Raw genomic sequence first — 11,482 nt, 5'->3', positions numbered from 1 at the left:
GGGCCCAGTAACATCTCCATTGAAGACTTTTGTTATTATTGTGTTTGGCATATCGAATACATCACGGGTAGCTTGCCAGGTTCTGCCATGCGGGCAAGATACTCTCCGTAGCTTGCCGGGCTCTCCGAGAGGGGCGGAGGAATTTCTGCTTAGTTGTCCTTTATTTTTGTAGGGGTGCTCTCCCTCGGTGCTCAGGGCATCCAGAAGTCATTCTCAGGGGTACTTGGCCAACGGAACTGGTAGTTTCACGTGTGGGACTGAGGATGCGGTGCTGCTCAGGCTCTGAGGTGCTGGGATCAGCAGAGGTACCCAGGAGATTAGTGGGATGGGCTCTCAAGGCCATACTTGCCCTTACTGGAGAGCGGAGGATATATCTGGCAATGCAGGGGTGGGAAGAAGCATGTGATATCAGGTCGGGTCCATGCCTCATTCCTGTACTATCATCCATATATATGTTTAGGGGAAGGATATTTTGTTTTATGTTTTGTTTTGTTTTGTTTCATTTGGGACATACCCAGTGGTGCTCAGGGCTTATTACTGGCTCTGTGTTCTGGGATCAATCCTAGCAGTACTCTGGTGGGGGTCCATACATAGCTGAGTGCAAGAGGAGCATCTTAATCTCTATATTATCTCTCTGGCCCATTTCAGAGATATTTTTTTACAAGTAATTAAACTTAATGTAAAACTCAAAACACTTTTCAATTTAAAACTTTTGGATGTACTGAAAAGATTTTCTTTAGGATGAGAAATCTGAAAAAGGAAGGGAAAGCTAATTGCCTTTTTAAAAAATTTTCTTGGGTATCACTTCCCTCCTTGGAAGACCGTTTTGCAGTTTCTTACAAAACTAAACATATTTGTACCATGTGATCCCGTGATGGAGCTCTTTGGTATTTGCCCAAAGGACTTGAAAGCTTATGTTCACACAAAAATGTGCACATGGATGTTTATATCAGCTTTATTCAAAATTTCCAAAATTTGGAAGAAACCAAAATGTCCTTCAGTGGGTGAATGGATAAATAAACTGTAGTACATTCAGACAAAAAAAGAAAAAGTGCTAAAAAGAAAAAAAAACTATCAAATATGAAAATACATGGAGAAACCGTAAATGTATTTTTTTAAAGACGTCAGTCTTACAAAAACTAAAACCAAACCATATGATATCTTCGAGAAGGTAATGTGATAGAGAGACTGAATATAAAACCGCAGGTGCCAGGACTTAGTGTGTTTAAAGGCCCAAACAGGTACAGTGTATAGAAGATTTCCAGGTACGGGGGAAAAAAACTTCTGTACAATACTATAATTGTATATACTAGTATTAGATAGTATCTGTACAATACTATTACAGTATATATACTTTGTACTATTAGTATAGAGTAGTTGTACAATACTATCATAATATATACTCTACACTAGTAATTATACAATACTATGACAGCATATACTCTATACTAGTAGTATAAATAGACATAGAAACCTGTGAATATAGCATAATCAAATTACACAAGTAAAATAACAACTGTTCTAACAGTCTTAGGAAGTAAACTTAAAGAAAATCATCCACATAATGAAAGTTTATTTTCAATCTACAACCATCTGAACTCTGTGATAGTCTATAATAGAATATAAAAGTAAAAAGAAAATTTTAAAAAACCTTAAAAAATTATATTTTTAGAGGGATTGTTAGATTCACAGCAAAAACTGCTGGGAAAATAGAGTCCCCATATATCCCCGGTCTTGCCCTGACCCCTTCCAGAATAGTTTCATTGTCCTGAAAGCCCCCTGCGATTCCTTCTTCCCCCAAAGCCCCTGGCATCCACTGAATTTTTTACTGTTTGCAAAACTGTCTTTCCCAGAATGTCATATGGTTGGAATCACAAATTATGTAGCCTTTTGAGTCTGTTATATTATTTTTTTTCCACTATGTAAAAACACTCTGTGTTTCCCTGATAGCTTCTCATTTCAATATTTCCTTCCTTCCATTCCAGGATTGAACCACAGGTTATACTGTATTCATCTATGAAAGAACATTTTGGTAGTTTTCCAGTTTGGGCAATTATAAGTTACTATAAAAGTCAGTGTTCAAGATTTTGTGAACATATATTTTTAACTTGTTTTGAGTAAATACCAGAAGTACAATTTTTGAATTGTATGGTGAGAGAATGCTTGTTTAGTTAGGTTCGAAGTGCAAAACTGTCTTCCAAAGTGGTAGTCACATTTTGCATTATCTCTAGCAAGAAAGACAATTCTTGGGCTCCACATCCACACACATCCACACCAACTATTGATATTGTGTTTGGCATTTTATTATTATAACAGGTGTCCAAACATTATAAAAATTTGCAATTATCATAATATAGAGCACTTTATGGGTATGATTTGTCATCTGTGTCTTTTCATCAGTTACTATCTGTTCAGCTCTTTTGCCACTCTTTTTGGATTGAGAGAAAAAGTAAACAAAAGAAGTAAAAGATCAGAAAAGACAAGACATACGAGAAATGAAAAATAAAGAAGCTGAAGAAGGATGTTGTGCTGGACCAGAGACCAGAAGCACTGAAAACAGGAAGGTTCTGACCTCAACTAATAAAGACCCAGATTTATCATAATCTCACTAAATAACACTAATCTGTTATCTGTCTGCATAAACTAAATCCTCAAGAAAATATAATGGTTTTAAAATAAAACTCACTTGTGAACTGTGATAATCAAAATATATGTGGAACCACTGATTTAACACTGTCTTTTAACTAATCTATTTATTTGCAATTATATATTTTATTTTAAGTAACTGTACTGTAATATTATGAAGCAAATACTAAGTTTTGTAGTAGTTCTAAAATCTATCTAGCATAAATTTATTACTCTGTAGGTACAAACTTTCTAGAAAATGTCTTCTTTTTATCATGCTCTCATCCCTCACATAGTTTTCATCAATTCAAGCTTTTCATATAACTTGTCATTTAAAAAATGAGGTAAGAAAAATACCTTCGTACTTATTTTAGTTTGAAAGGACAGTTGAAAGTTTGGTGAAATAAAGAATGATGCTGCAGTGAGTAGAGAGATTGCCTTCAACATGACCAACCCAGGTTTGATCCCCAGCACCTCATATGGTCTCCTGCTCTCATCTGAAGTGCTCCCTGAGCATAGAAACAGGAGTAAGCCCTGAGCATCACTGGGTGTGGCTCCAAAAACAACAAAAAAATGATGCTTTATTGATCTGTACCATTTAGGACAAAGCAACAAGCCCATTAGGGTTATAAACATCCATGCATTTTAGAACTCCCTGCCTTTCAATAACATGGCTTTGAATGAAAATCTTGGTGTTGCCTTCTTTTTAGCTTGTTTTAAGGTTACACAAGGCAGTGCCAGGTGCTACACGCAGCACAGTGCTTAGGAGCTATTTTCCAGGGGCACTCCAGAGACTGTGATGCTGGGAACTAAACTCCGACCGCTTGCATGCCAAAGCATGTGTTCTGGCTTCTTCAGTATCTCCCTGTCCCCTTCCCTTCTTTTATTATGTTTAGCATTGAAATTCTGAAACTCTGTGCATGTATCAGAGTTGGAACTTCAGCCCAACTCAAGACAGATGACTTTGCAGTGTCCACTGGCAAGTCAAGAGCCTGAGAATCAACTTGGTCAACTTAATTCTCCAGATATTCCAACATGCATCTCTCCATTTAAAAATAAATCTTAAACATAGTTTTGATGAACATTACTATCTACCTCTTTCACTGTTGTACTGTGAATCACCACCACCTAGATCTGCCCCTAGGTCTGCTCCTAGTTTACGCTAAGCCACAGAGCCATTCCTGCCTTCAGTACACTAAGTATGATCTTGCAAAAACACGTTGGGTGAGATTGCATACTTTTGGAGATTTTGTTTCCTTTGGGGGCTACACCCAGCAGTGCTCATGGTTTACTCCTGGCTCTGCACTCAGGGATCGCTCTTTGCAGACTCTGAAGATCATAGGGGATGCAGGGACCAAACGTGGGTTGGCCATGTGCAAGACAAGCACCCTACCTACTGTCCTATCTCTCTGGCTCTAACTTCATGAAGCCATCAAAGGGACATACTCATGCCTCTTTGGAACTGCAAATAAAACTGAAAACTTGACACACCATAGACATCACTACAACTTCCTGCATGATATAACCTCCCTCCTGCATCTCAGGTCACTGTTTCCTTTATTCTAACAGAACTGCCACTTGACAGTCCATGAAATACAGGTTTTCCCAGCCCCGGGTTCTTCACCTGTGCTCTTGTCTTTGCATTGAAATCTTCTTCTGTTAGTCTGGCTATCTCCTATTCGCCATCCAAATCTCAGCATAAAAGCTTGTTTGTATTATTTCTGTTTTCTTTGTTATTACGCCCAATAATAAACAGAGCTGGCTCCTGGCTCTGTGCTAGGAATTTCTCCTGGTGATGTTCAGGGGACCATAAGGGATGCCAGGGATTGAACACAGGTCAGCTGCATGCAAGGCAAGTGCCCTACCCACTGTAATATCTCTCTGGCCCCTAAAGATACTTTATTTCACAAACCCTTTCTAACACATGTATTAGGTCAGATCCCATTAAAATTCACCATCATCCTGAAATTATCCTTATTTGAAATACAAGTGATCATAATTGTAGATTTACCATTTAGATGAGAAAGTATTTGCTGGCATACAAAGACATGACATGTTTGGCTGTAGGGATTTGATATGGGATAGAATATTACCCAAGGTATTTTGACATTAATGTTCACCAATTTCACTCGTGAAATTAGACAGTCATCTTATTTTCCCCACTCTTCATTAATAACGATCAAATTAATTTTCACTGGAAAAGGTATTAAATATGTTAGACCTTATATTGACTTCAGAGAATATTATGGCCATAATATCTCTTTATAACAAAAATATTGTGCTGAGAGAGGTTTAATGACTGCTTCAACTTATAGTGCAAAAGAAAGATGAAGGGCCAGAGACAGAGAGCACCGTGCCCTGAGCACATGCTTTGCATGTAGGACACCCAAGTTGCATTTCCAGCACTCTACCATACCCTGAGTACCACCAGGAGTAGGGTGAGTGACCCTAGAGTACCAAGCCAGGAATATGCCCTGAGCACCATCAGGTGTGTCCCTCTAAGAAACAAACAAGAGACAAAGGTGAAGATTATAAATATTTGTTTTAGCTCTTAATGAATGTTGTGAAATACATCGTATTGGTTCCTAGTATTTAATTCAGCCTTTAGTGGACGGTTTGTGTCTCAATATAGCCCAATGCTGTCTGAATAGAGTTATCATTTCTGATACTGGGGATGCAGATAAAGGACTGTTGTAGTGGCTTTTGCCATGAGAACGGGGGTGGGCAGAGTTGGTCATTTGAATAGTCATGGTTGGCTAAGCCAAACTATTTCGCCAGGGGTCAGAGTGATAGTACAGCTGGTAAGGAATTTGCCTTGCACATGGCCAACCTGAGTTTGATCCCAGCATCCCATAAGGTTCCCAGAGCACTTCCACGCATAATTCCTGAGTGCGGAGCCAGGCAGAACCCCTGAGCATTCCCGAATGTGGCCCAGAAAACAAAAGTTTTTTTAAAAAAGAAGTTTGGCAGTGACATCCTTAAAAACTTCCAATTCTTCTCTTCAGATAAGATTTTCTTTATTTCTTAAAATATTCACTATACCGAGTAATTACCCAAGTGAAAGTCAATGATTTTATTTTGATTACTGTTTTTTTTTTGCTTTTTTATTTTTTTTTAACCTTGTGTCTTTGTTATACCTGGCTGAGCTCAGGGCTTACTTCTAACTGTGCGCTTCTAACTTCTGGCAGAGTTCAGGAGACTATATGCAGTGCTGGGGAATCAAACCAGGATGGACCAGGTGCAAAGCAAGTGCCTTCATCTTGCTTGTATTATTTGTCTCCATATTTGGATTATTTTCTTTTAATAGTACATTGTATATCTTAAGTCTCTGGAAGTAAAAGCTGTGACCATGAATTTGATTTCTACTTGAGAATATTTTAATCAACTAGAATAGGGAAGGAGCTTTCAGTGTGAGCAAAGAGTAATGAAAAACAAAATGTTCTTTTCTAACATAAAAACCCAATCTTTAAAACACTTTTCATTTCCCTTTAGTAATCTTGTCATTTCCAGATGCCTGGGGAGAACCCTTTTAGTCATTAATCATTTTATTTCAAACTTCTTTAAGTTAATGAAAAATCTCTGGAAAATTCAATCTCCAGTGAGATGCACAGCTACTTAAAGGGATTTTAAAAAATATCCTTAATGAATATAGAATGAAATGCAGGGACACAGTTAAATTATTTTTGAATAATTCTTAATTGTCATTATTCTTGGGTATTTTAGGAAGCCCAAAATGTATTTGTATTTAGGCATGGCTTAGGGAACTAAAAATATAAAAATCATTCAATCTAACTTTTAAAAGGAGGGAATTATTAAAAATGGGAACAATGCATGTTTCTTTTTTAATTTTGATTTTGGGGCCAGACCGGTTGTGCTGAGGGCTTAATCCTGGCCCTGTGCCCAGGGACCACACCTGGCAGAGCTCGGTGACCATATGGGGTGTCTGAGATTAAACCTGGGCTGGCTATGTGCTAGTTAAGCACCTTACCTCCTGAACCACCTCTTCTATCCCAAAATACGTTTTTTTTTTCTTTTTGGGTCACACCCCGCGATGCACAGGGTTTACTTCTGGCTCTGCACTCAGGAATTACTCCTGGTGGTGCTTGGGGGACAATATGGAATGCTGGGAATCAAACCTGGGTTGGCCATGCGCAAGGCAAACACCCTACCCGCTCTGCTATCATTCCAGCCATGTCCAACATATGTTTCATTAAGACTAAATTAAACAATTTACTGATGTGAAAAAAATGTGATGTTTTGCTAAATAAGTGGGCAGGACTTAAAAGCTATGAATTTATAATGATTTTAATGAAGTTCTAGAGTACTGAGAAATCAAAGACAGAGAAGGACCTAGACATGAGTAGATGTAAGGTAAGAGAGATACGAACTGAAAAGGAATATATTGTGACTTTTAGAAATAACTGGATTCAGTGAGCATGTTTAAGTATTATGGGTAGGTTTTTCAGAGACATATGGACATTTGCACATGCCAAGATTCTTCGAAGTTATAGAGAACAAGCAAATCTCATCGGAGAGGGTAAAAAGTAGGAGGAGGCAAATAAGTAATTACAAATGTACAAATAAGTAATTACAAATGTAGAAGACAGAGAACAAAAGTTGGGGCTGGAGCAATAGCACAGTGGGTAGGGCGTCTGCCTTACAAGCGGCCAACATGGCCGACCCGAGTTCGATTCCTCCGCCCCTCTCGGAGAGCCCGGCAAGCTACCGAGAGTATTCGATATGCCAGACACAGTAACAACAAAGTCTCCAATGGAGACGTTACTGGGCCCGCTCGAGCAAATCGACGATCAACGGGAGGGCCTTTACTTTACTTTACTCGAGCAAATGTAGAAGACAGAGAACAAAAGTTCACAGAAGTGTGCCTAGTTACTAGGTTACTAGTGATTCCCGCCCCTCCCCCCACCATGGCGTCTACTAGCTAATGCTACCTGCACAGTAGGGTGCAGAGGATAAAGACAGTGAATTGCTTATTGCCTTGTCTTAATTTCCTATGCACCACTGACTTTGTGAGCATAATCAGCTCTAATGTGACTTTTAGGTTTCATTAATGAATTTCATGGACAATTTTGGTATCTTCAAGGTTACATGAATTATTTTCATACATGAGGAGGTGGAAACCTATTAATCCCAATTATCCCATTCAAAGAGAACGAACTATAAAATACATAACATTCTTAAAAATGAACAGTTACTTGTCAAATGACCCTAGTGACATGTAATTCCACACAAGCTCTTTAATTTACAAAGTGAAAACCTGAAGTATGAAAATGCTAAGCAATGACCAGAAATCTCATATTAAAATGATGATAGAAATTAGGGGCCTTCTAATCTTTCTGTGAACCTTTCTACTAAGAATTGGAGTTCTCACGCTGTTTGCGGTAGAGAAAGAAAAGATACAGAATGAACTCTCATATTTGGAACTTAAAGATACACGGTGAAGTAGCAACTACAATGGACGGCAACACAAATGGAGAACTGATCCACACAATTAGTTGGGGTGGGGGGAGGGTTGAAAAAGAAGAATATTATGGTCCTTGGGGGAAGGGAGATGGGTACATAATGATACGTGCTAGAATTATGCACATGAGAAACCATCGTGAGCTGTATTATAAATCAAAGAAAATCAATAAATATTTCTAAGAAAAGACTTGGATTTCTGAGAGGACAATTGGTCTAAAGTTTAGGACACATCCTTACGGTGTGTCAAGTCAGGCCAGAGAGGAGAGACTCGTAAAGTATAGAAATCCTACTTCAAGAATCCTTGGCATTTACTGCCATAGAGAATGATGTGCTAAATTAGGTTGTTCACATATAGAACCTCATTTAACTTTCACAACAACCCTTTGAAGTAGCACTGGAGCACTGTCCTCCTGTTGTTCATCGATTTGCTGGTGCAGGCACTAGTAACATCTCCATTGTGAGACTTGTTGTTACTGTTTTTGGCATACCGAATAAGCCACTGGGAAGTTGCCAGGCTCTGCTGTGCGGGCGGGATACTCTCGGGAGCTTGCCGGGCTCTCCAAGAGGGACAGAGGAATCGAACCTGGGTTGGCCGTGTGCAAGGCAAATGCCCTACCTGCTGTGCTATAGCTCTAGCCCTTTGAAGTAGGAGTTAATATTGGAATACTAATTTCAGACTAATTTCAACTTCACAACTAAGCAGAATTAGTAGGAATTAGTCAACTTTACAGGTAAGCAGAAGACTGAAACTTAAATAGATTGTATTATATTGCAAAGAAACATAACTAATAAGAAGCAGAACTTGTTCCAGAAAGGGAATCATCTTGATGCCAAAGGCCATAACCTCTGGTGTTAGGAGAAATTAAGGTCCTTCACCCCTTCCTCTTCTTCCTCTCTTCCTTCACCCTTTAAAGTGTCACATGTTAGACCCTGAAGAAAAAAACCTCAAATCAAAAAACTCTACATATTTAATTTACTTCCTATGCATTTTCTATGTACTAAAAGGTGTTGTCAGAGTAAACAGAATCATCAAAGTTTTTTTTTATGTTGAATGTTCTTGAGAACTCTGTAGCTTTGTCGGGAATATTATAAACACACTTTAGAAAAACACATATTTGCAAAAGCTCTTAGTCAAATATTTTAGTACTTACTAGATACTTCAGAGTTAAATAGGGTATTAAAATCTAAAATCCAATCCAGAATAGTTTAAAGGCTAGTGCACTTACCACTAGTGCATTTACGGCCTTTGGAGTTTTGAATTTTATTACATTTTTTATGTTGTGTATTTTATAGCACTACCACAGTGTCTCTTCCATGAAAACCATACTCTACTTGTAGAACTACCTCCAAACTGCCTTTGGAGATGTATTCACACCCAAAGAGACTAGCAAATGGCAGAGAGTAATTTGATTTCAATTGCTAAATACTAGAAGCAGTGAGGACAATTAAGCAAAGCTAATATTTGAGAGGCAGAATCAATGAATTTGGATCAGTTCCGATTGGAGGTTTATATTACAAAGGCCTTCCTTTATTTTTTGGCCAATATGCACAAGCTTTTATTTTTTGATCAGTATACACAAATATGTTTTTGACCAAGATGCACAAAGATATCCCTTGCCTTTCTTTTGTTACCAAAGGTAATAATAACAGGAATAAAAAGTAATAGATGAATATTTTTTCTAACTTCTAAGGTTGTTTAAAATATCTTAGAGGAAATTAATACAGTAATAAAATGCCATGATTATTATCTATTCTGATTTGAGGGTTTTCTCTCATTCTCTGAATATAACAATTAGAAAATAGGTGCTAGAAAAAATTTATTAAATTCCACTTCAGGTGAAATTATATTATTGACAGGTAGAAGATTAAAGGGATTGTGGAGAATTAAATTTCAGGTTGCAGGAAAATAATCAAGTGTAATTCACTGCCTTAGAAAATAAATACTGACTGTGGGATCAGACCGACAGTATAGTGGGTAAAGCATTTGCCTTGCATGCGGCTGACACCCTCAATCCCACAGCTCTGCTCCCTCATCCAATTCCCCAAGTACCACCAGGAGTAATTCCTGAGTGTAGAGGCAGGAGTAACCCCTAAGCATTGCTGGGTGTGACCCCAGAACAAAAACAAAACAAAATTCTAACTGAGCCAATGTGATTTCTTACTTGGAAATCTTTCTACATTTTATTTTATTTGCTTTTTGGGTCACACCTGGCGATGCACAGGGGTTATTCCTTGCTCATGCACTCAGGAATAACTCCTGTTGGTGCCTGGGGGATCATATGGAATGCTGGGAATCAAACCTGATTCATCCACGTGCAAGGCAAATGCTCTACCCACTGTGCTATGACTCCAGTTCCATCTTTCTACTTTTTAAAAATAACAATTTCCCTGATTGCAAAAGAAATCCATGTTCCAAGTGAAATATTTGGAAAAATTAAAAGTATGAAGAATAAATCTTTTCTTGGTCAATAAATATTCTTTAAAGTATTATCACAGATGACATTCTTCATTATTTAAAATTTCTCTGTGTGTGTGTTTAACAAGTTCTGCTTAGTTAGACATATACATGATTTCCTAACACCTACCATTACAAATAAAACTTGGAGAATGTCTGGGTATATAAACTTTAGATTGATTCTCTACTTATCCCCCTGAGGTTATTTCTTGACACTGAATTATTAGAGCAAAAAAGCACAAGTTTCTAATTCTTGGCTCTTGATGAATTCTGCCAGATTGTCAGGCTTTGGCAGCAAGCAGACTTTAGAAGTGGCCTCTCCACAATGATGTCTCCTCTCTCCTTGACATGTTGGACCTTCGAGACCTCATTTTCTCCTTCTTCATGACATACCCCTCTATGTCACTTTGTGTCAACGAATTCATTAAACACCCATTATTGGAATCCCATTATGCACCAGGCAATGTATTCTAGAGGCCCTGCAGATATGGCAGTTACTGAAGCACCAATACTAAACAGGAAAAATAAAAAAGAAATCCTCTTAAAAAGATTAGCTTATGCTTGTAGTAAGGACCATAAAAAATAAAATAAAATGCATTGCAATGAGAAGTAGCATCAGGTGAAAGAGCAGTTCAGATGCTTCAATTTTTATCTAACCAGTAAGTGTCCAATGGCAATTTCCTTCTCATGTCATAATACTTTTATATCAAAAGATGTCAAAGTTAATATACAAATAAGTTAGAATTTGTTGTCAGAGCCACAAAAAAAACATTTCTCTAGTTATGATGGTTCCTTAATAAGACAAAAATCTATTATCTAGAAAGCTGTTGCAGTGGAGACAGAAGTTTTCTGTGACAAAGTTTACTGTAAAAGAAACCAGAGATAAATTGCAGATTAAAAAAAAAACTTGACATAAAATAA

The sequence above is a fragment of the Sorex fumeus genome, unplaced genomic scaffold (assembly GCF_029834395.1).
Source record: "Sorex fumeus unplaced genomic scaffold, SorFum_2.1 ptg000097l, whole genome shotgun sequence".
NCBI classification, from domain to species: domain Eukaryota; kingdom Metazoa; phylum Chordata; class Mammalia; order Eulipotyphla; family Soricidae; genus Sorex; species Sorex fumeus.
Note: the sequence above shows the minus strand (reverse complement) of the source record.